We start from the raw sequence: 24,426 nt of genomic DNA, 5'->3' as shown, positions 1-24,426 counted from the left end.
CCATGTTTGGTTGGCCCGATGCCATGCATCATTCAGTGGAAGGGTCCTCAAGCTGATGGAGATCAAGAACAAGATCAGGAAGGAACTCTGGTTTCACCTTCAGCGAGAGAGGACGCACCTAGGAAGCAAGAAGTTCTGCGAAGAATGGGGCCGACCGTGCATCATCTTCGAAGAAAGAGGAGCAAGAATCAGCATCAAGTATTAAGGAGCCTGCTCGCAGTGGGAGTTGATCCGCCGGCGTGGAACGACTGTGGTGCACTCGCGCCGCTTCCCCCTACCACCGGTGATGACGCTCCCTCCTGTTCGAGCCCCTTGGCAGGCAAACCGCCTGCAGCCCCAAAACAAAACCTCCCTCACCCGAATGGTGTGGGGGGCCTTGCCTCGGGTTGCACTTGAGTGATGATGGATGGCTGAAGTCTGAATCCTCTATGGGCGACGGCACCTATAGTGCTGTTACCCCTTCGAACTGACAAGGCAAGACGTCCGGTGGTGGTATTTAACTTAAGTATTGTTCGCACCCCTTCCTTTCCGAGAATACGAGTCGAGGTTGTACTGTCACCTTTTAGGCATGGTGTGCGTACGCGTCTGTCACGCTGGCGTATGCTTGTGGTAGGCGTAGAATTTTTTGCTTGTGTTTTTTTTTGGTTTCAGGTGATACCTGGAATGAAAAAACTATAGTGTCCTTTTTTTGGAGGTCAGTAAAAAAATAGTCGCCGTATTCGCTTTTACAACACCAAAACTGAAACCGCATGGCTCAATTTCGGGCGCCATTGCCGCGCGGATAGTCGGACGCCGCGTGATTTTTACGCGTGTCCAGCATGGAGGAAGAAAAAACTAGGAGGGAGCTTGACGTCACAATCTTGAAGCCTAGTCATAAAAAATATAGTGGAAAGCATCATGGGAAATAGGCCCTCACGTGACAAGGCAGCGGTAGCTCTTAGCCGGATTTTGGTTTCGGTTTCGCTCTCTCGCTCTACGAGCAACTGCGCGACCATCTGCTCGTGTTCACTGACGGCTCCGTGGTGAGCACAAACTGCTCGCTCGCCGAAGCGGCCACCGTCCCTGAGCGACGCGTGCGCTAAATGCGGCGCAGTGGAGACATTGGAGCACATGTTCCTTCGCTGTGTCGCTTCTGCAGTGCCGCGTCGCGAGATGCTCGCTGCCTACAGGGCGCTGGGAATCATCCCGGACAGTCTCGAAGCGCTCCCGTGGCCGCGCATCCGTGACAGAACAATGGTGAGCCTCTGTGCGTTCATCGAGCAGGCGGACTTGACTTCCCGCTTGCTCTTCGCCATGTAGTGTAAGCGTGACACGAACGCTCCGTGGGTGCTACCTGGGACGGTATACGCGGCCGAGCGCCCCACCCCGGCCGCTAGTGCGGTGTGCGACGCGCGCGATTAGTCCGAGACAGGACGCTACGTGCGCGCGGCTATGTAGTGTATACAGTTTACTTCTTTTTGTAAGTGATTGTGCGCAGTGGCCGGGAGACCCCGCGCAGGGGCAGACGTAAAGCCGTCGGCACCCTCTCTCGACAGCGAGAGAGAGAAATACTTCACTGCTGCGTTTCACGTCGGAACCGCATATGTGCGCGAGCGTATTCGGCGCGACTTGTGCCTCGAGAATAGCGGAGAACGGCGGGCTCATGGGTTGGCCGAAGTCCGCCTGCCCGAGAAATAAAATCTTGCGCAGCGCGCCGGAGCGCTCGTAAAACACGTCCGTCCGCCTTGAGCGCTCTGGAAGCCACTGCGCCCTTTTTTTAGAGGCTCGTTTTCTTCGCCTACTCTCGAGTTCCCCGCTTATAGCATGCGCTGAAATAAACACTCCGTACGTGTGTATAACGACGAAAGGAATTCCGCTCCATTCTTTTTATGAACCAAAGTTGAACAGTGACGAGGTCGCGGCCGCACCCTTTGATGAAAAGTTTACCTGCAGTTTTCTACAGTGCTCCCAAAAACTCAAGAGTGTAATCAACAGAAGTGTTGAGACGCGGAGCCTTCAGACAACCTCGAGCTACGCAATCCGCCAAAGCTGCAAAACAGGCGCTGCGCTTGTGCGCTACATCGGAGCACGGACGTTCACTAAAAAGCACCGCTGGTTGGCAGTCTGGTAACTGTGGAGGGCCTATTTCCCAAGAGTCAGTGCGCAAAAGAGCCCTCGGCAGCGGCGTCAGAGGAGGGTGGCTTGCAGAGGCTGAGCGCACTCTCTCCTAGTTTTTTTTCCTCCATGGTGTCCAGCATAATTCATCACGAAATCGCGCCGCCGCGTGGTTCACGCGAGTAGAAAAAAACACCTCGTGCGGCGCGTCCACTGACGTCACGGCCGGCGTCCAACAATCAGCGTGCAGTCACGTGTCATTTTGGTTTTTTGGTTTGCCAACAGATGGCTCTGCTCTCCGCGCATCTCGAAATTACATGGCAGTTGAAATTACATGGGCAGGGAAAAAAAGTACCACAACTGTGGGGGTGCACAAAGGATTAAGGCAAGGTTGTCCTCTATCACCACTGCTGTTCATGCTCTACGTGATAAATATGGAAAGAATGCTAGAAGAAAGTAATCTAGGTTATAATCTGTCGTACAGATTAGGCGGAAATGTAGTTGAGCAGCGACTCCTGGGTTTAATGTATGCGGACGATATTGTACTGTTAGCCAATAGCCATGAAGATTTACAAACTTTGGTTAATTGCTGTGGAGACGAAGGAGACGCTCTAGGATTCAGTTTTAACGCAACTAAATCAGATGTGATGATTTTTAACGATACAACTGATCAGGTGCTTACAATACAAGGCCACGAAATACCTAAAGTGGCCGAATACAAATACCTCGGGATATGGCTAAACGAAGTGCAGATATACACGGAAAAGCATGAACGGTCTCTTAGGGCAAAAGGACGAAGAGATGCCGGGATAATAAAACATAGGGCATTATGGGGGTACAACAAATATGAAGTACTATTTGGAAAGGAATAATGGTGCCGGGACTTACTTTCGGCATTTCAGTTCTCTGCTTAAGGGCAGAAGTCCAGTCGAGATTAGACGTAAATCAGAGAGCTGCTGGAAGATTAGCACTAGGTGCCCACGGCAAAACCACAAACGTGGCAGTACAAGGGTATATGGGCTGGGCATCGTTCGAAGCATGGGAAGGTAAGAGTAAAATACTATATGAAGAACGCCTGAGGAAATTGACGATAACAGGTGGGCAGCTAAGGTATTTAAATATTTATACAGAAAGAGCGTTGACTCACGATGGCGGAAAAAAAACAAGAAAACTAACCAGTAAGTATGCCGGTCATGAGGATGGAGAAGGAAAGAGCATTAAACGACAGGTTAAAAACGCGGAAGTTAAAAATTGGATGAATTCAATGACATAGTGTTGAACTGTATCGAAACTGAAAAAGGTAGATCAGGAAAGAATATTTCTATGATAACTCAAGAGGCAGTGCCCTACTTTTTGAAGCTAGGTCAGGGTGTCTTAGAACGCGCAGCTACAAAAAGAAATTTAACGAAGATGATGCATGTGCAGTGTGTGGTGGATCTGTGGAAACAATTGAACACCTCATAATCAAATGTGATGGTATCCATCCGGATGTCAATGCAGGCACAGTCACTCTTCCTGAGGCCCTAGGGTTTAAAGATAACAATGGTCATGTAAATAAGTCTGCAGTGGAAGTCAGCAAAAAGCGATTGGAGGATTGGTGGCTGAAAAGCAGAGATGTGGCATAAGGTTAGAATTGTAGGAAACCGTAGGTAATGAAGATGGCGAATCTTAATGAGAATTGCGAACACAGTAAACAAAAAAATAATGAAGAAAAGCTGAGCATGGTGGCAATTGCCACCACCGCGTTTCAAAGGGGGCGCTCCCGTCCGTCCGTCTCGGCAGAACCTTTGTGGGGGAACTTCGTTGTTTCCTCGGCAGGGCTAGGAGAAGGGCTGGCTTTACAGGTGCGCGTCCAAGGAGCCACGTGCATACACGCATCGTGTTCGTTCGCGCGTAGTGTTCGGCCAAAATGTACAAGACAACCTTTAACGTGGTATAATTACATGAAGATTGTTTTTATTGTAGTGTCCTGTAATTTAAAGGGCATATTATATATACGGTAACAGAGATAATTCATCGCGATGGGAGTTATGTGGTCTGGCAACCCGGAAAATGCCGCGCGATAGCGCCGGTCTTGGAGGAAGGAAAATTTAGAGGAGATGCTGTCACGTGACATACTGTGAAGCCGGAAATAAGCTCGGCGCCATCTTGTCCGGGCTGATGTGCTGACGTTTCACCACCGCGCCGATTGCGCGCGCGTTTCAAAGCCAACGAAGGAGCGTGCTACCGCATGGGCACACGCCCCCGCATGTTTGCATGTATGGGGTAGAAGTTCTGACAAATGCCATTTGTTTGCAGTTCATGACTTTGTTGTAGAGAAGAAGCTTTTGTGTTGTTGTATATGATGTGAAAATATTGTAAACAGCCACGTTTTTTCGTATGAGTTGTTTTTTGTGAGAAAAGAAAATTTTTTTTTATGAATTAAGTTCTCGCGGTCCTGTGTGCATTCGTATCTTTATGTAGATATTGCAGTGAACAGAACTAACCCTTCGCCTTTATTAAAGAAGAAAAATCTCTAAGGTATAGTTTAAGCGCAGGGTCTCTTTCTTTTTCTCATTACCGGCGGCGTATAACACTCCCCGAAAAATATTTCTGCCTACGCCACTGGTGGTGGCTGTATTGTGAAAAAAATTAAAATTTACTCATCTGCTTTGGCGCACGTGTCTACCTTGAGTTTAGAAAAAGCTAAGGGCGCGTGTGATCTATGAATACGTTAAGTCGGGATCGAATTAATCGCAGGTACAACCAAGATGTCGGTAGAAACTACAGCGAGTGCATAAAGGTATACGCAACAATAGTCGCATATAAAATCAACGGTAAATTTCACACTCGACCGAACGAGCGCCTTCATTCTTTACCGAGTATTGCATTCAATAGTCACCAGTAGCTCTGGTTTTTTGAGTCATTTCTGCAAAAATATTTTATCAAATTTTATACGAGTTTTGGGGAACGTTGTGGGGATACACATGAATCCCCTGCCCCATAGTAACGGCCGCGCGTAATTATCACGCGATGCTATGCGCGCGCCGTTCGGGAGGTTGCGAGGATGGGCACTCACGCCGCCCCCGCTTCCTTTCTCGCCCCGCCGCGACGCCGCAGCGGGGACTTTCCCTCTTTCTCCTTTCACAACGGAGAGACCTCCTCTCCACAGCCCGGGAAGAAGGCGCGCTTCTCCCGAGGCTCGCTCGTCTTCTGGCGGGAGCCGTGCACACGCACGGATCAGAGATCTGCCACGGAGACCGCTGCCCTTATCGCCCGGCCACCGTGTGTGACTTGACCGCCGCGGGCCGTGAGCGAGGAGCCACGCGAGGTGAGCGGAACCTACTTCCCCCACATTTTTGCGTGCGTTCCTTCCTTTGTGTTTTTCACCCCCGTACGCGAGCGGAACACCCTCGCTCGTTACGGCGGTTGTATTGTTGCTGCTGCAGTGTATTGATCGGGAGCAATAAACGCTCCTCCGAGTAGCATACTCGTGTTTGTCCCCTCTGGCCCGAACCCGCCGTGGTTGCGACTCACCGCACCGCGGGTTGGGGGTCACAGCTCTGACTGCTAGGGCTGGCACGCTGGTGCTAGAGAGCGACAACTGCTTCTAGCCCTTTGAGCGTTATTGCAAGAATAGACCCCATATTCTTGGCGCCCAACGTGGGGCCAGAGGTGTGACAAACCGAGTGTCTGTGTGAGCGACTGCCGACACACAGACTAGCCATGGCGGTGAGCGGGATTGACATCCAGTCCCTGCTGTGGTTGTCCAATACGGCTTCTCAGCAGCAACATCTTGGCACGGCAGTAACAACTACTGCAGGTGTGTTCCCAGAGGCTGACGCTAGCCCCTGTGATCTTATATCGTTTGAGCCGAGCGGTGCTTCACACGACACCCTGGCTCAGACGAGCGGCGACGCTAGGCACTTCTCGCCAAGCGCTATGCCGCCAGGTAGGGAGAGCATGGCGCGACATGTGCAATCTTGCTCATCCCACGGGGCCCCTCAGCCAGAACTACCTGGCCAGGCCCAAGAGGCTGTGTTGCGCAATGCCTTGGGCCTCATAGAGAGCCTCACGGGTATCGTGCAGAACAACCTGCAAACACCCGCTCCAGCGGCGAGTCCGAGGCTAAGGGTGGACCTTCCCAGGTACGGTGGCTACCATGATTTTGTCAGTGCCAACGAGTACCTTGAGCGCATGCTGACCTACCAGCAGGCGACAGGGCTTTCCGATGGCGAGATTCTGGCGCGTGTCGTGCCAATCTGCACAAGTAAGCTAAACTGCACTGTAAAAAATATTTATTGAAAAAAACAGAAATTTTCTGGCAGCTGGCCTGCCAGAAATTTTCTGTTATGCTATGTTTTCGGTTTTTTACTTTTTCTGTCATTTTGCACATCTTTTCTGTTTTCGACTAATAGAGAATTTCTGTGAAGAGGATAGAAATTTTCTGTTATTGTATGTTTTCTGTTCTTACTTTTTCTGTCATTTCACAGGGTTTTTTGTTTGCAATTAACAGAAAATGTCTGTGAGGATGACAGAAATTTTCTGTTTTTACTTCTTTTCGTCATTTCACAGGTTTTTCGGTTTGCTGCTAACAGAAAACTTCTGTGATGTTCCATTTTCTCTTACCATATTTTCTGTCATTTAACAGCTTTTTTTTCATGAGTCACAAAAATATTCTGCGAAGCTCCATGTTCTATCATTTCATACACTATTTCTATCACATCAACTTTTAATGACTGACATAAAAACAGATACAGAATATTAGGACTGCTGCCACATTTCAATACAATAAAATATTTCACCGCTTCTAAACAATCATAAGCAAAGGCAAGTTAGTATTCAAGAATATTGGAAAATATGCAGTGTTAAACAATGAAATCATGGCTGATATTTTACTATAAAGTAATATCTTTCAGCACCACTGAATTAAGTTAAACAGTAGGAGGGTGGCCGAAGAAAAAAAGAAACTTACGTTGCCCTGCCTGCACTACAGGCATACAGTAAAATCATGCAAAATATGCAGTAATGGCAAGTAAAGTAGAAACGAAACCTGTGCCTTTCTGTCATACAGAATGGCACGATTCACTCTAAAATAGCAATACAATACAATGAATAAGACACAAAGTAATAATACCTGAACAATGAACACAACCAGTCACTAAACTAATGGCAGGCATACGCAAAAGGAGAGTATTGGAAAGATATGCTTTGCTCATGACTAGTGCTGCGTTAAGCAGCAAGAGGAAAGCAACAGGACATAACGGATGCCACGGGCTGTTTGCCTCATCACAGTGTAACTGCAAAACATTTTTTCACTCCAGTTAGTACGTCTTATCTTGAGACTACAATAACTTTAAAATGAAAAAAGTAACACAGACAAGATAGAAAGTAGTGCTACAATTCATACAACCAGCCACTGAAGTGTAACAGCAAGTATAAGCATAAATAAGGCATCTTAAACAAATTGTGTCTTGCCTGACACTAGTACGAAATGAAGTGAGATAGAAGCCACAGGACATAAAGCATGCCACAAGCTGTTTGACTTATCAGTGTAACCATATAACATTGATTCTCAATACATAGTACATCCACTCTTGTGACAACTGCATGATAAGGCATGCCACAGGCTGTTTGGTTTATCACAGCGTACACAAAATATTGATTTAAAAAGTTGTCAAATTTCAGAACAGTTAAAAGTCAAAGTCTTGCATGATGAGGGAAGCAACTTTTGAAGAGGGGCAGTGTTGCTTCTTCGAGTGCTCTGCCTTCGTTCCCCAGATAGGATTCACAGCTGCAATGGTTCTGAAACAAGGACAGAGCACTGTTACTCCTCGGACAGTGAGCATATCTATGCTGTCTTCAAAAAAATAATAAACATTGCAAGAAGACTGCACCCCTCCTCCTACCCCAAATTTTAATTCCTTTGTAGCCCACATTTCAGTTTCATTGTGGGCACTAGTGAATATATAGTAGTCTTTAGTACTCAGTACAAAACCAGACTTCAAGCCAAAATAAACCTTTCCTAAATGTTCACTTTAATAAGGTTTTTAACAACCATAGTGTTTTGTTACTTGTGTGAAAGCTGCTCACTGAACTCCAACACTAGTTTTTAAAGGGATGCAAAAACAACTCCATGCAACCTGTTGTTCTTGGGAAAAATTCATTCTGTCTGCACTTTCTCAATTTGTTGCACGCCGCGGTGGCTCAGTGGTTATGGTGCTCGGCTGCAAGCCCGAAAGACGTGGGTTTGATACCGGCTGCGGCAGCCGAATTTCGATGAATGCGAAATTCTAGAGGCTCGTGTGCTGTGCAAATTCAGTGCACATTAAAGAACCCCAGGTGGTCGAAATTTCCGGAGCCCTTCATTACGGCGTCCCTCATATCGTAAGTCGCTTTGGGACGTTAACCCCCAATAAATCGAATCAAACCAATTTGTTGATGTCAGTGTGGCAGCGAAAAAATGCATTTATTGCTGAGAAAACTAAATTTAAAAATTTGCCGGTCACTAAATTCAAATTCTGACGTATACACCAAAAAGGACTCCATCACCACATTTTGAAGTTAGTTGCGGGGCTGCTTAGGGCCTTGTTATCTGCACCCAGAAATCTGACGTGTCAGTAGACTGCAGTCTACTTAGAAAATGAGGCAATGATGACAACACCTGTACTTTGTTTCTGCATTTTATGTAGCTTGTAAAAGCACCATTTCAGTCTCCTTGCAATCAGACAGTAGCCTCTCGACAAAGGCCAACTTCAGTTTCCATTCAATGTTCCTTCAAAGTGCTCTCTGACACCAGAGTAGCAATGTCTATGTATACACAGGTCGAATCATCAGCATGCCTATTCTGTGTCACCCGAAAGTACAGCCGTAAGCAAAAATCTTTTGACAGGTAATAAGTAAGTTTGCAGCACATATTGACGTGCTTTGTCTTTACAGAGATTTAGATGCATGACGAGGGATATGCACATTTTAGTGAAGCTGGAATTAACAGAACTGAGCAGAGGCTTGTTTGTATTACTAATGCCCAACTAGTGATACGCAAGTCTAAAATGATGTCTAGTGCTGCAGAGCAAGCAGTTACGTGAATGTGACGTTACCCTCTTACATCTGCACTCAGCTTCCACTGTCCCAGAATAGTGCAAAGTGCCTGCTGCCCTGAGTAAAAAACTTTTCTGGCCACAACCTCAAGCAATAACCCAGCTAAAGAAACATGTAGAATGCACACAAAATATTCTCTGTAGGCAGAATCAAAACAAAATTAAGCAATAGCTTCGAATAAAACTTTTGGTTGAGCATTGGAAGTCGCACATTTTCAGTGCTGTAGCATTTTCCCCACACGCCGCTAGTACAGCTCACATGCAGGCCTCAATAATGCAAGTACTAACATCCTTTTTCAGTATCCTGGCTTATGCTCAGTTTGAACAGCTATTGTCGACATGAGCTGAACTTACTCAGGTTAAACAGTTGTCAGTTTGAGCGTGTCTGTACAGCATCCTGGGCTCCTCACTCTTTCCACATATAAATTCCCCCCTACAGATGCACTTTGGAAGAAATATGTGCGGCTTACAGCGCACCCATCAAGAAAGCTTCATGTCAAATGCACCAATAACACTGCTGTATCTCTCATCAGCAATCCTCAAGTAATTGACTGAGGAGCCAGTTTATTGAGGCACACATAGCGAGGTATATGCCACAACAATATGCAATGCTGTATGCATGGGTTATCTTGCATAGTATACAATTCAAGACTGTAGGCTCAAATACCGCAAAAAGGAAGTCTTCCAGTCAACGGCACCAACCAACCATTACGATTGTGTGGTTATTTTGGCTAATTTGTGGTTTATCCTTTCCCTTTGCCAGCTGGTGTGATGGATTAGCAAGTGCATGGGAATTAACCATGAAGTCGTCAGAATCATTATGCATTCTTCAGTTGTATCCAGCTATAGTCACAACATGAAGTATTGCCTAACAGTTCACGCTGAAATGAATGCAAATCAAAATACAAAAGAGAAAAAACCCAAACATCCCATTAGCAGTGAACCTGTCTCCGACAAGTGGGAGCAATGCCAGCCTTAGGGAAGGGTGACCAGTGCAATCGCACAAGACATCACCAAAATGGGGATGCTGAGTTGCCCTGTGGGTGTAATGCTACATCCTCCCATCCTCTACCCGCCCTCCCTCTGTCCCTGACCTTCAAAAGAGACATTTCCAGAGCTCTTCAAAATGAGGGAGACAACATGTATGCCTGAAGCATGCCAAAATGAGTGCATAACTCGCTACTGTAGAGGGTTGCAAAGGGTGCATGTACCTTACAGACGCGGCATAGTTTCAGGCGTCGTTTGTTGCGGGCAGGACCATCTAAATGACCTTCTTTCCACCTGTAAGCTCTGCTGCGGCAGAAGGGAAAGGGGTAGGGGAGGACAGTTGTGCTTAGAGAGCTTTGTCAGTTCACTGCTTAGCCCTTGTCCCGTCTCAGTTGTGCAGATTCTTTCCATCTTTGAACTTAAAACTGCCTTCAGCACGCCCTGTGCATTATCTAAATCAGAACACATCTGACTGTGTCAAGCTGTATTGCCTTTAATGGTGGTAGGAAATAATGTGTGCACCATTTCTCTCCCTTTTGCATGCTCTGCTCTGTGAGAATTTCATTATAGCTAGTACTTCTTTTAGGCACCCAGTGCTGCAGAGTAGCACTGCTTGATTTTAGGCGTTAATTACAGACCTAAATGTAGACTGGGCTTTTTGCTAATCATCATCTTTGAGACTCACAGGATTTTGGACTGTGAGCCCATAGTTACTCGTTCATAAGAAATACCTGTCTTGGACAAAAAAATGTTTTTAATTCTGAATGTCGAGAAAATGGGCACAGAAAATTTGAATGATTTTGTAGAGAATGGTTGTAGTGCTACTATTGTTGCTATGTGCATAGATGTAGACAAAAATTTTGTGCAGGGTTCTGGCAACTTAGAAACATAGATTTGATTTCCTTTGTCTGGCATTATGTCGGCATGGTTTGTTTTTATTTTGAAATTCGTTTGCTTCTACCCAATCACCTGTCCTGCCTCTTGCATTGTAGCCATGGACTGTGCAAATGAACTCTCCTAACAAGCTGTCTTGCCTTATGCGCAGTTCTAAGCAATACAATTTATGAAAGAAAAAGAATGCCGAAGTGCTAAAATTGCTGGTGCATTGCGACAGTTTTCAAGAAAAAGCAGAGACGATGGAAAAAGCCCTTTTTAAAGTACAGGAACAAGATGAATTATCGTAGTAAGGTTAAAACTAACCTGATCTAGCCTAGCTAACTTTGCATGGCCTGCTGTTTCACCTGAGTAAGTTCAGCTCATGTCGACAATAGCTGTTTCGCCCCACTAAAATTTTGCCCATGTGTATGCAGAAAAGTACGCCAGACCTTCTTCACACCAGTCTGCAGCCAAGGCACTGTTATTAGGAACAGAAGGAATCCTTGATGATAAATATAACGCTTGTACCATTTTCTACATATCCAACTGGAAAAAGGTTTCAATTCTGCTGTCACCCAATTTAACGCTATCAAAATTTTGTTATGCTGGCTTTTTTGTAGGCGCTATTAAAAGCGGAGCAGGCAAGACTAAAACATCAGCTTCATGAGCTAAATAATAGTTTCAAAAGAAGCGAAAATGCCCTGGGAAGGCCAGTATCGTCAAACACAGCGACCCAGAGAAGAGAGATTGCATGAAAAGTGGGACAGGTGGAGTGTACTCATGGTTCTAGGAAACTAACGCATAACTTAAAAATCTGGATACCACTTCTCTGCTGCTTCACGGATATGTACACCAACGTAACATATGTTGACTATGATAACACCAAAGTAAATCTGGCCGGTCCCGTCCGGGACCGAATATTACAACCATTCAAGACATTTTAGTTGTTATTGCAGGGGCAGATTCATGGGTGCAACTGGAAGGGGGGGAGGGGGGATTTGAAGGAGGGGGGTGGGGTACATTAGAACCATGTATTCCTTGGACATTTTTCATCTAAGAACTGAGGTTCAACATGGCTGTTATTTAATATTTTCCAGTGGGAATCCTTTCCTTTTAATCAATTTCTCCTAATTTCTCCTAGGTGAGCATTACCATACATCCTAAACAAGGTTTCTCAAAGACACCTCAAAAACAACAGTCTTCAGTGGACGCCGGATATTTAACATATTAAGACAGAGTATTCTGTTTCTGCTGCAAGCTCTTTGACAGGGATCCCATGTAATCACCAGCGGCAACTGGATAAAATGACTGCAGGCACATGGCACAGATTCTTAGAAGCCTCGAATATTTGACAAATCACTTCGCACCATATCAAGCTTGCACAGAGGCAAGTCTAAGAAAGCATAGCAAATGCATTGACAAGGAGCATGAACTCATCATGGCGCAAGCGAAGAAACTCTTCAAGAATGTCTTAGAGCACCTGATCAATATAAAAAGCATATATGGTATTTCATGGCTGTTCAGAATGGCTTTCTGCAATCTGTGAGGAAGCAGGGCAAAAAAAAAAATGACAACAGACTACACAGAAGGAGGACCACATCGACTGAAGCACTGAATGATCAACTTTTGTACAGTTTCCTGTCAGCACACATGGCAAAAAAAGATGAAACCATATCAGGAGATACCCCGAAACAATGTGACAAGTGGTTTTTTTAGTCTGAAAAAACAGAGGGAATAAGCCAGTAAGGATCTGCACAGCTGTTTCTAGGACACAGCAGAAAAGCAAAGTTAGTGAAGAATGGCCAACAAGGAACATGGAAGAAACCAGGGTGGAAACAAGTGCACAAGACATGGTCTTGCAAGCTAAAACCAATAAAAGAGATAAAAACGTCACAGGTCAATGAATAACAGGGCAAAAGGCTCAAAAGATTAAAGTCACAAAAGTGACAATGAGATCAAAGACCAAATGTAAAACCAGAAGCAAGTGGTGAAGGCAAAAAATAAAAAATACGACTGAAGGCCGAGGGTGCACATGGTGAGACAAGTGTCACATATATAAAATCTGGTATTGCATGACAAATAGGCTGGTACTTTTTCAAATAATGAAACTGAAGGTTTCCTTATGCACTGGTCCTTCATTGCCAGTATCTTGCCTTATGATTTCACAAGCCCGTGAGTTCTTGTTCTTCGCTATTAATTCCATTCTTTGAAATTCGGATAAACGTCCTGTTTCCAAAATTTTACAGTTCCGACAGTGAATGCCAAGATGGCAGCATTACTCATTATCAGAAAAAGAACTAGCCTACCTGCCATCCAATGCCTGGTTTTAGTTACACAACACTTGTCTCATCATGTGTATCCTGGGCCTTCAGTAGTATTTTTTTATTTTTTGCCTTCACCACTTGCTCCTGGTTTTACACTTCGTCTTTTCCCTCATTGTCAACTTTTATCACTTAACTTCTTAGCTTTTTGGCTGTTACTTGCGGCCCTCTGAGCTCTTTATCTCTTCTATCACTTCTAACCTTCAAGAGCATGTCTTATTTTTTCACTTGTTTTCATCGTGGTTTTTGGCATGTTTCTTGTTGGCCATTCTTCGCAACCTTTGGTTTTTTGCTGCTTCATAGATACAGCTGCGCAAATTCTTGCTGGCCGATTCCCTGTCTTTTCCGCCTAAAAAAAATCTGCTTGAGGAATGTTTTTGTCTTATTTTGGTGTTCCGTGATACAAGCTTTCATATCAAATGGACCTTACCTAGCTTTTTTCGTCGTGTATCTGACAGCTAGGAAGGTGTACAAATAGCTGTCCCCGTTTCTTCTGATATAAAAGTTGGCAGTTCAGCATCCATGTTGCCGCCTTCTGTGCAGCTCTTTGCCCAACAGAAAGTGTTGCTCTAGCTTTTCACTGTAAACAACGAAAACTTTCTGCGATTACCTGAGCTTCTTGGTTGATACGACAAAGTCATAAAAGAGCATTTAGGTGTGTGCCAGATGTGGTAGATCACTACTGCAGCAAAACAAATTAGAATAAAATATTTCACGTGATGGTGAAGAATGTGATCAAGCATTTCACAGAAAATGAAATGACTGAAGTGAGTGCTTTTTTGCCTCTGATGCCTCCCTTCTGGCTAGCAATTTCATGAGTACTGGAAAAGGAATGTGTACCATGGTGGCAAAGATACCTTGGTGAAAGTGCATCATGCTGCGCCATCTAATAAGTATTGTTTTTTTTTTCCCCGTAACGCAAGTGCAAGTGCTTCTGGGTCACTGCAACAGCAAAAACTGGCTCTCTTGGATAAGTCGGGAGCTCACTCTATGCGACTCTTTCTTACCAAATAAGCACTTTATCGGTCCCTTCATTACTGGGATCTTGTTGCTGCCACTTCTCTTTGAATAACTATACTACTTGTGTCACTTTGATGCCCATTCTATTTATGTCCCTTGGACTGGTTGATTTATTAAAGAAATTTTAATCAGACATATAATATCTATGCTTTGCTTATGCATGCACTTTTAGAAGAGGAGCTGAAGGTGTCAGCATTTTCAGTTCATGTAACTAAACTCATCTTTCAGTCGCAAGCCTCTTTGCTTTTCTATATTTTAAACCGTACTATCTGCTTGCAAAGTCGGTGGTCCGTGACCTTCGGTGGCATTGTGGTGGCGACTTCCGGGTGCCGCTATTGGTTTGCAGTATCCCTTCAGGCTGCAGCCATCTAAGGGCACAGCTTGCGGTAATGTACTGTTAAGCACAATTTTGTTTTACAATTAGGCTTCCCTCTGAAAAATACCGAAAAAAAAATTGCAACGTAAAAAGGTAATATAAACAAAAGGACATAATGAGAGGCTTTGCAAGTATGGGCCTCAGCAAGGGCTCACACAAGGTGCGGTAAGGTTGTCCCTGAGGCAACGTGATACTGCCACAATTACCTGGCAATGTTGCAATGTTGCAGGGGTTACACTTACTGAAAGGAGAAAATTAAGAAAGTACGGAGGCTGGGACACATCTTAAGGTGGTACTTGTGAATCACTGTGTATTTTGAGGGACTGTTCTGCTACCGTATACGCCTGTGCACACAGACAGGGAAGCTACTGGCAAAGCGTTGTTTGGTAACTGTCATCACTGATTACTTAGTTAAATATGGGGTCCTTCTCTCCATGCAAGGACACTGGCATGACAGCTACAAACTGCTGGAAATGAAAAGTTGCATGTCATTCAGAGATCTGCCCTCGGCCATTGTTTATGAGACATTGGACGCATACCTGGAGGCATCTGCATATATCATATAGTGTAAAAAGAATTTTTTCCATCTTTTTCGTCTTTCGTCATTCCCACAGCACAATGTATCCAACACAAGCCTAGCTGAAATCTCCCCTTTTCTAATTTCCGATTTTCTTTCCCTGCAGTGTCTAAAGATACACCTCACAGACTGTTCATTCTCACAGAGCGTATGGAGGACGTAGCTGCCGGCCCATGGCTAAATCTCATCCAACATGATAGTGGATGCTGCCAGCCAGTGCACTACTGCTGCGTGCAACACTCTTCTCTGCGAAGTATTTGCAAGTTGCATGCCACATACTGTGACTTTCGAGGAGCTTCAAAGGGAATTTTTCCCATTCTTATATCGCCGGCTGTCATTCAGATGAAGTAAAACAAGCCCAGCTCTCCCAAAAAATCTCAGATATATGTCTTCACACCCGGTTGCACGTGCATATAGCACTACCATCGCTCGCACCAGTTCACATATGTAAGCAGCAAGCTACGCGGCGTGCACCAGCAGCTTGGTGCTTTCGCACTGGTCTTGTAATCTGTCACCTCTGCTCATAATTTAAGCAAGTTATCACCAGCACTGAAGGGCAGCAGAATGCTTGCTAGGTCGAGCGCCTATGCTCTGCACAGCGCGCATATTCCTAGATGCACCTATCCGTATTACATAAGAAACATAATGCTAGCTCTTTTTTATCACCAGGTATAATATTCATCTTTAAAATATTTATATTATGCCTCACAGCCATGCAAAAGCAATAGTATGGGGAATTTATTTACAGCGTTGACCTAGGCGACTCAAAGAGATACTCCACCACAATACACAAGAACATTGTGGAGGAGCAACCACAAAGCAGGAAGCATGTACAGACCACTTCCGGGCCAACACTGACATTTCTGAGGGGAATACAAGGAAAGTGCCTAGCTCGCTGCTTGGTCTTTCAGGCGGAAATTTGCTCATATTGAGTGGTTCGAGCTTAGCATGAGCATGTTGCTTTTTTTTGTTGTTGTTGTTGCATCCTCATAATCTATGTATTTAACCTACTTTTTCAGTGTGTACAAGTGTGATTGTTGTTCCTATCAATATATGTTTTTGTTTCTTTTTTCTTTTTTTTTCTTTTATATTGCAAGCCATGTAATTTTGTCTGTACTGAGTCTGCACTTTGTTTGATTGCCGTGGCCCGCCCACAAGCGCCCTGTCTTGCGCTTCCGCGGGCACACATACTTCCATGTGTAAATATGACAAAATAAATATGTATGTATGTATGTATGTATGTATGTAATGGGCCCTTCTCAGCCAATGCCACACACCACACGTGTATTTGGAGCACTGATCCTGCACACGCACTCAGCTTCGACTGAGGGACAGCGGATCGTCGCAAGTAAACAAACCTTCAAGTTCACATAGCGGACTTCAGCACACAACAGAAAAGCACACATGTGCACCATGCTGCATGGAAATAGCCAGGAATAATTTTGCAGTTCACACACCCTAACCAAACAACATGTGGTGAACGGTGCAACCGGAGAACATGGTGTTTGTCATGTGATCAAGCAGTTCATTGCATGGAGCTCTCAGATAATGTGCGCCAAACACCAATTGGCCCATTCCGGGCAGTGAGCAAACATTCTTGAGCTCCAAGGTATGACTAATCCTGATAGAATTCAAAGGAGCACTGTGAGAGTAAATCGAGCAGACTGCCAGGCAAGAATCAAATGGCTGGACTTTGAAAAACACTGTCAGATTTGTCCAATGTATTTGGAAAAAAAAAATGCTCCGGGTCTACCCAAAGTACTAAGGGGAGGAAATGCACCGGGTCCATCCGGCGTACCTTTAGCCACAGCCTCCTCTCGCAGTCAGTAGTGATAGCAAACCATACAAAAATTTCACTGCTCTATTTAATAACCCCATTGTGAGTTATATAGACAAAAGACTTAGCAGGTGAATGCAATTCCAAAAAATGCTGGAGCTAAAGAAGATTATTTTTTGACAGAACTCACAAAATGACTGCTAACGTGAACAAGGAAGCCTAATTGACTTAGTGTACACAAAACATTGGCTGCAAAAATGAAGCACTGTGGTTGCAAAGGCTTGTACACTTACACCATGATTTCAGTCATGTTGACTGACATGATAAGTACAAACACCATGCATGACCCGCCACTAAACCAGGGTGTCAAGCAAGCTACTTTCTTCCAGTTCCCTGACTTTTCCATGGTTTCCCCGACTATTTAAGTCAAAATCCTCTGAATACTGAAGAGGCGGGAAAACACAGTGGCCAATGGTAATGGACAATATACATAATCTATTCACAGCAAAAAACTACATACTGAAACTTCAAACGCTGCAATCAAAATAGATTTGCTCTTATTTGAGGCAGCTGATTTCTTCTTGAAGAAAGTCCAGCTTCAATGCGACTTATGAAGCTATCTTTGCTTTTTCTGTTCCATTTCTCTAACACAAATGGTTAACATAACCTTTATTCTTCTGAGCATACGTTGTCTCCACTAAGTGTGTTCATATTTCAAATTTTTATTTTAAAGTGCAGAGTATTAAAAATTGGCTTAGATTACAAGACAAATGTGTTTCCACATAATACAGCAATGAAAAGCCCCAGACATTGGAAAAATATTTAAATCCTCATCAATTATCCTATCCGAACACCGATTAAGCACCACAAAATACAAAAACAAAATACAAAATATAGCATACCCTCCAAATAACGCCAGAACCACATCAGCTGCCAGAGCTCAAGATCAAAGAAGCTCCAGCAGCCGTAGTGTAAGTACGATCAAACCATCACAAAGTTCATCGCACAGTTACATGAACACAAGTCCCCGTACTTACTAATAGCGAAAGAATGCTGACAATTTCTGCGAAGTACCATCTACGACGTCAAATCCATCAAATCTGCATGGCGACACATTCAAATCTATCCATAAACAATGGATGGTTACATGGCCACAAAAGGGTTACTGGCATTGCATGCACATATGCACTCTTCAGTAACCCCCCCCCCCCCCCCCCAGGTGCTGTGCTCCTCTGGGCAAGTATCTATGACCCCTATGAGCAAGCAACATGTATGACTTCCACCAAAATAGCCATACACTGCTACATAGTCTCAGAAGCAATATAGTACCATGTAACCCTTCCAACCCTTTCTTATTAGTGACTGGGCACCATGCAATGCAGGTAGTATAGCCATAATCTGTGAAGAAGTGGTTGAAGATCAACTCCACAAAAAATAGTTTTATCTGTCTTTCCTTTCCACAGATTTTTTTCAGAGCACTATTTTACCAGCTGCATTAACCAAGCAGCAGCAGCAGCAAAATTTCATTCCATAGCTGATTCGTTGCCTGGGTTCAGCAAACATTTTCTTACTTTTTTAAAAATTGCTTTTGCACTTTGTTAGCATTTTCATAAAAAGGTCTTATGATAAAGTGGTATATACCTATAACTTTTATCATCACTGAGTATTTGAGAAGTGGCCAAACCAAAAACACGAAAGGTTATCACAACTCAGTTAACAGGCGAGATAGGTACTTACTGCTGTGTGAACTACAGGCAGAGGCTTGTTTCCTTGGGGTACACAACATTGAAAGCAAAGTGCACCAAAAACATGAGCTTGAAAGCCTGGCATGGGTTGGCTGCGTGCATCACTGGCAGGGTGTCGATGCATATGCTGAAGCTCGTCGCAGTAAGGAAACTGCCTCCTGCACAAACAAGTTTTAAATCAGGAATGCTCGCCCGAGTGCGGTACCACAGAGTTATACCTTTTGCAATGATGAAAGGAGAACATGGCATGTCCCCGATGTCGTCATCACTGGCAGATCCCTGGCATAAGAGGGAGTTAAATGCGTATAAGAATTGTCTACTAAAGTAGCACCATGTGAAAGCTGCAACTTTAAACCAGTTACAAATAAACATGCAGCAGAGTATAAGCATAAATAAGTCATTTCTCCACTTGCTCAGGCTCTTATTTTTCCCAACAATGCGTGGTGAAATGTATTGGAGTGTATACAAATAAGCGTCAACCACATATAAAGGCCCTAAAAATCAGCATAGGCATTTACAAGTGCTGGATTATCTACAATACATAAACATTGCACCATTTTAGTCAAATGCAGCCCAAGAACACAGTGTAAATGCCTCTCAAGAGCAAAAGAGGCCCTCCATCCAGTGTTGCCAAGAGACTGTCCTAGCAGTGCAGTTGATCCGGCAGACCGGTAGTGAATAACCTTGCACCTGCCAGCCCCCTCAAATGTCACACTACTAGGTCACAGGGGAATTATTTAACATAAGTAGAGCGCAGCTTGTGTTTTATCTCAAGCAACCGAGCAAATTGTTTGTAAATGACTATGTTTTAAGTAGCATAGTACGAGGTACTAAGGTGCGCAGTCGTCGTGATCGGCGCAGTGCTGCGGAAAGTTCGAGCTAGCGTAGTGAATGCTGAATGGTGTACTGTTATCTCGAAGCGCCCATTTAGCGAGCACACGAACTATTTACTAAAGAAGCACCAGAAAAACGCAAGCAGCAGATATCGTATTCAACAGCCACAGAGCCCAAGCAGACAAGCGCAGCACGGTTGTATGGATGGTAGTGGCTTAACCCTTCGTATCGGGCGGTGGCTCGCGCCTCCAGCCTAGGATCCCCCTCCCCCCTTTTTAATTTGTATTTTAATATGTATAATTTGGCCATCTTTCATAAAGTTACTCCTCCCTTGACCTCTTCCACGGGCTGGCCGAAGAGATGGCGATTGACATTGGAGGATACGGACTGAGCTCGCGTGTCGAAGGCGCTAAAAAATCTCGAATGTCGGCTCCAATGACATCAGTGCCATTGAAAAACTTGCCTGTGGCAGCGCAAGTACGGCATATGAAACGCCTGTATAGAAACTTTTGAGCCTGCGTTGACCCGTGCAACGCTATTTCGGCCCAAAGATAACATCAGTTAAATCTTACAAAATGAACACAATTACTGCATTACTTGTACCGGCATGAATAAACGTCAATAAAAATAAAAAGACACAACGTACCCTTATGATCCTTTCTTAGACGAGAAACGAATTTGAAAATCCCGCGCTCTTTGACGTCCTCCTCCGCTAACCAATCGCGTACTTCCCTGGCCTAAAATTTCCCGCGCTTACTCACTCGGTTCATTTAGGTGTGCATATCTGCAGACAAAGCAAAATTTGTGCATTTTCCCGCAAACTATCGCACTCTTCCGTGTTTCTCGCTTGTGTTCCTCTCTCTTCCGCGCGCTGTGCACCTTTTGTGAGAGACAGTAAAGCAGCAGTGACGCATCGGCGGTAAAGCGGCTGGGGTGGGCACGCTTCACTGCCCTGTTCAACAGCAGTACAAGCCCGCAACAATACTCCCAAAAGACGACAAAAAGCGTATCATTCATGCCGGTAAAAATGTGCACCACTCACCTTGTGTGCGAACGGTCTGATCGGTGAAAATCACGGACACAGCACGCCGGTATTATCCTAGCTCCCCGCTCATCACGTCCATGCCGTCCTCCATGATGCCGTCAATCGATGAATGCAGAATCGCAGCAAATAGTACTGCTTCTCATTCTGCGCGCTAATATTGCGAGTAGAAACTTTTTGACGCTTAAAATATGTATCGTGATTGATGAAAAGTAGCAAAGGTTTTTCGGATCACTTTTTTGTGTAACGGCGGTGCTGACGTCACCAACTTTCGGTGAAATGGGCGTGTTGCGGCTCCAAAAACAGAAAATTACTTTCTTTTTCGTGAACGTGTTTCTGTTAAGGGCGCAAAACAGATATTCTCTGTATGACAACAGAAATTTTCCGTAAAAATGCTTGTCATTTCACACACATTTCTTACAGTGTGGGCTAGTCGGAGCAATTGCATCTTCGAAAAACGTAGCGCAAAACACAAGACACAGGTAAGGTGAAGACAGGACACGAGCGCTTCTCACGACTAAATTTTTTATTAGGAAGGATAACAGAATATATACCATAGATATGGAGGCGAAGAGAAAGAAGGAAAAAACAAAATAACTCAAAAACAAGAACAAGACGAGGAGATAAGAGGCCGGCGATCATCAACGTACAAGGGAGATTATTGAAGCGTTCTATATCGCGAAAGGGGGGGGGGGAGTGTATTAGTGACGCATCGATCGCCTTAACAAAAAGTGAGATTGTGTACCTCCAATCGGTTGTCAAGTAACTGTGCACGTGTTTTATGTTGCTATGCTATGTACCTGCTTCCATCGCCGGCCTCTTATCTCCTCGTCTTGTTCTTGTTTTTTGAGTTGTTATTTTGTTTTTTTCCTTCTTTCTCTTCGCCTCCATATCTATGGTATATATTCTGTTATCCTTCCTAATAAAAAATTTAGTCGTGAAAAGCGCTCGTGTCCTGTCTTCACCTTACCTGTGTCTTGTGTTTCGCGCTACGTTTTTCGAAGATGCGATCGTGCCAATCTCACTGACTGATCAGGCTGCCCGCTGGTTCCGCCTTACTGGCCATCGGTCTCGCACAATGGAGGAGTTCCGAGCGAGGTTTCGCGAGGAGTTCTTGCCCGCAGATTACGAGCGTCGTCTGCGGCGCGAGTTGGAGCTGCGTACTCAGCATCCGGACGAATCGTTGCTTGAGTACGTGAGGGCGATGGACGAACTCTATCGTTTTGCAGACCCCTCAGCTTCGAACGGCGAGAAGGTAGAGCGTGTTACGCGACAAGCGCACCCTACCTTCGCAGCCTACCTACGAGGCGTACCGCTCAGGGACTTGGACGAACTCGCCTCGGCAGCCAAGCGCATACAGGCGGACATACTCGCCTCCCGCGCGTATCGGCCACCCCCGCCAGCGTCGCAGGCACTTGAGCCGCGATGCGCCTGGAACGGAGACACTTTTCGAAACCGTTCCCGGGGAGCCGAAATGGTTGCATTCAGTGACGGGCAACTGAGAAACGGTTGGGAACTGTCAGACCGAGCTCTCGACCCGTACACGTATGCTATGCGGTCAGCACACGCTGCGCGTGGCCAAGGTATGCAGAATCGGGACCGACGTACCGACCCGAGGACGCTATACCAAAGGGCAACTGCGACGGTTCGCCCGGCAGGGAGGAACGGTCAGCCGGCGCGAGGCGACAACTGCCCCGCCCGGCAATGGCCGAATACCCTCTGCTACCGGTGCAACCAACGAGGGCACTACGCCCGGGAGTGCAGACGCCCCGTGAACCGAGAGCACGCGCTTTCGGGAAACGAACGCAGCCGCCGGTAAGCAACGCTTCGCAGCCGGCGGCGTCCACAGCGGTGCTCAGTGAGTCACACGAACTCCTAGCCCCGCTGGCTTGTCGTTTGGAACCACCCAGCGATACGCCAGTACCGCTTATTGAGCTTACAGTGGCACAACGTAAGTTCATGGCATTGCTAGACACAGGAGCGAGCGCATCCCTGTTTGGCGACGAGGTATGTGAGCATCTCCGTCGGAACGGACTCCGACTGCGAGCGAGCAACCTCACGTTCCGATTAGCCAGCGGCACTGCACACGCTAGCGGTGCCGCGCGGCTTGTGGTGCGGTGGGAGAAAAGAGTGAGGCGCCAGCGCTTCGCTCACCTCCCCGGCCTACCGGTTGCAATTATTCTTGGTAGAGACTTCCTCGCCAAGACGGGCATTGTTATTGACGTCTGCAACGGAGGATATAGGGAGCGAGCATGTGGCACCCTGAAACCTTTCGTTCAACCCCAAAAAGCGTCGAAAGCACATTCGCTTTCCGATGCTTCGCGCGCAGACGTACGCAACGATCGCCCGAAAAAGAGCCTCGAAACGCCTTCGGCCCGGCTGAACTACCAGCCTGTCGACCGCGTCGAGAGGAAAAGCGCGGAAGGGAACCCCTCCCCTCCCGCGCGACCCCCTGTCCCCCCTGCGGTTGCACTCTGTGCCGCGGCGGCATGCAGGCCTCCCCACCCGCTGCTGGACAACTCAGACAGCTTGTCGGGGGAGGAAAAAGCGCGTTTGTCTCTGCTCCTAAACGAGTACGACGCCGTATTCACGGAGCGGCCTGGCTGCACTACGCTGGTTAGGCACAAAATTGAGACAGGCGACGCTGTTCCATGGAAGTGCAATCCTCGGCCAGTCAGCTTGGCTAAGAGGAAAGCGCTCGATAACGCACTGGACGAGCTTCTCGATACAGGCGTTGTGGAACGATCAAACAGCCCCTGGGGGTTTCCAGTGGTGCTGGTGCCCAAAAAGGATGGAACAACCCGCCTTTGTGCGGACTATCGACGCCTGAACGAGGTGACACGGAAGGACGCATACCCACTTCCGAGCATTCCCTCGATAGTGTCCAATGTTGGTGGAGCGAAGTACTTCACTACACTCGATGCTAGCAGAGGATACTTTCAGGTGGAGATGACCCCCAGTGACCGAGAGAAAAGTGCCTTCACTTGTCACAGGGGACTTTTCCAGTTTACCCGAATGCCGTTCGGCCTGGTCGGCGCGCCTGCGACGTACCAGCGTCTGATGGACCGTGTCCTAGGCGATGCAAGGTGGCACCACGCTCTTGCTTACCTGGATGACATTGTCGTGTATTCGGAAACCTTTGATGAGCACTTACGCCATCTCAGGGATGTACTGGAAAGGCTGAGGTCTGCGGGAATCACTCTGAACCCGAACAAGACCCAGATAGCGGCGACCCGAATAACACTGTTGGGGTTTACGCTAGACAAAGGACGCCTTCTGCCGTGCGAAGACAAGCTGTGGGCTATTTTGCAGTTCCCGTCGCCGGCAGACATAGGCGGACTGAGACGCTTTCTGGGGCTGGCGAACTTTTATCGACAGTTTATCCCAGATTGCGCAGCTCTGCAAGCCTCCTTAACAGCGCTGTTAAGGAAAGGTGTGAAGTGGCATTGGGGACCCGAGCAAGAGGCGGCACTACGCCATCTCACTTGCGCGCTCGCGGAAACCACAGAGCTAAGGCTGCCTGACCTGAACAGGGAATTTGTGATCCACACGGACGCTTGTGACCTGGGCTTAGGAGCAGTCCTGCTTCAAGAGCACGGAGGTAGCCTGAGACCGGTGGCGTTCGCCAGCCGCTCATTAACTCCCGCAGAGAGAAACTATTCCGTGACAGAAAAAGAATGTCTCGCGATTATCTTCGC

General features: G+C 46.1%; 1 long non-coding RNA gene across 2 annotated transcripts; it reads right to left on the bottom strand.

Moving 5' to 3' along the window:
- Nucleotides 1-7,331: 7,331 nt before the first annotated feature.
- On the bottom strand, nt 7,332-21,078 carry LOC149337297 (uncharacterized). 2 transcript variants are annotated; one of them, XR_016284395.1, is made up of 4 exons: nt 20,729-21,073; nt 19,071-19,131; nt 18,845-19,010; nt 7,332-7,878 (listed from the first exon to the last, which is right to left on the bottom strand). It is a non-coding gene; the product is annotated as an uncharacterized LOC149337297 (long non-coding RNA). The 2 variants fall into 2 exon arrangements; XR_016284396.1 differs by lacking the exon at nt 7,332-7,878 and adding an exon at nt 14,372-14,745 and having other exon boundaries at nt 20,729-21,078.
- Between the last annotated feature and the right edge of the window lie 3,348 nt (nt 21,079-24,426).

Source organism: Amblyomma mixtum, chromosome 7 (assembly GCF_055824585.1).
Source record: "Amblyomma mixtum isolate Tamu chromosome 7, ASM5582458v1, whole genome shotgun sequence".
Taxonomy (NCBI): Eukaryota; Metazoa; Arthropoda; class Arachnida; order Ixodida; family Ixodidae; genus Amblyomma; species Amblyomma mixtum.
Note: the sequence above shows the minus strand (reverse complement) of the source record. Positions and strands in the feature narration are given on the sequence as shown.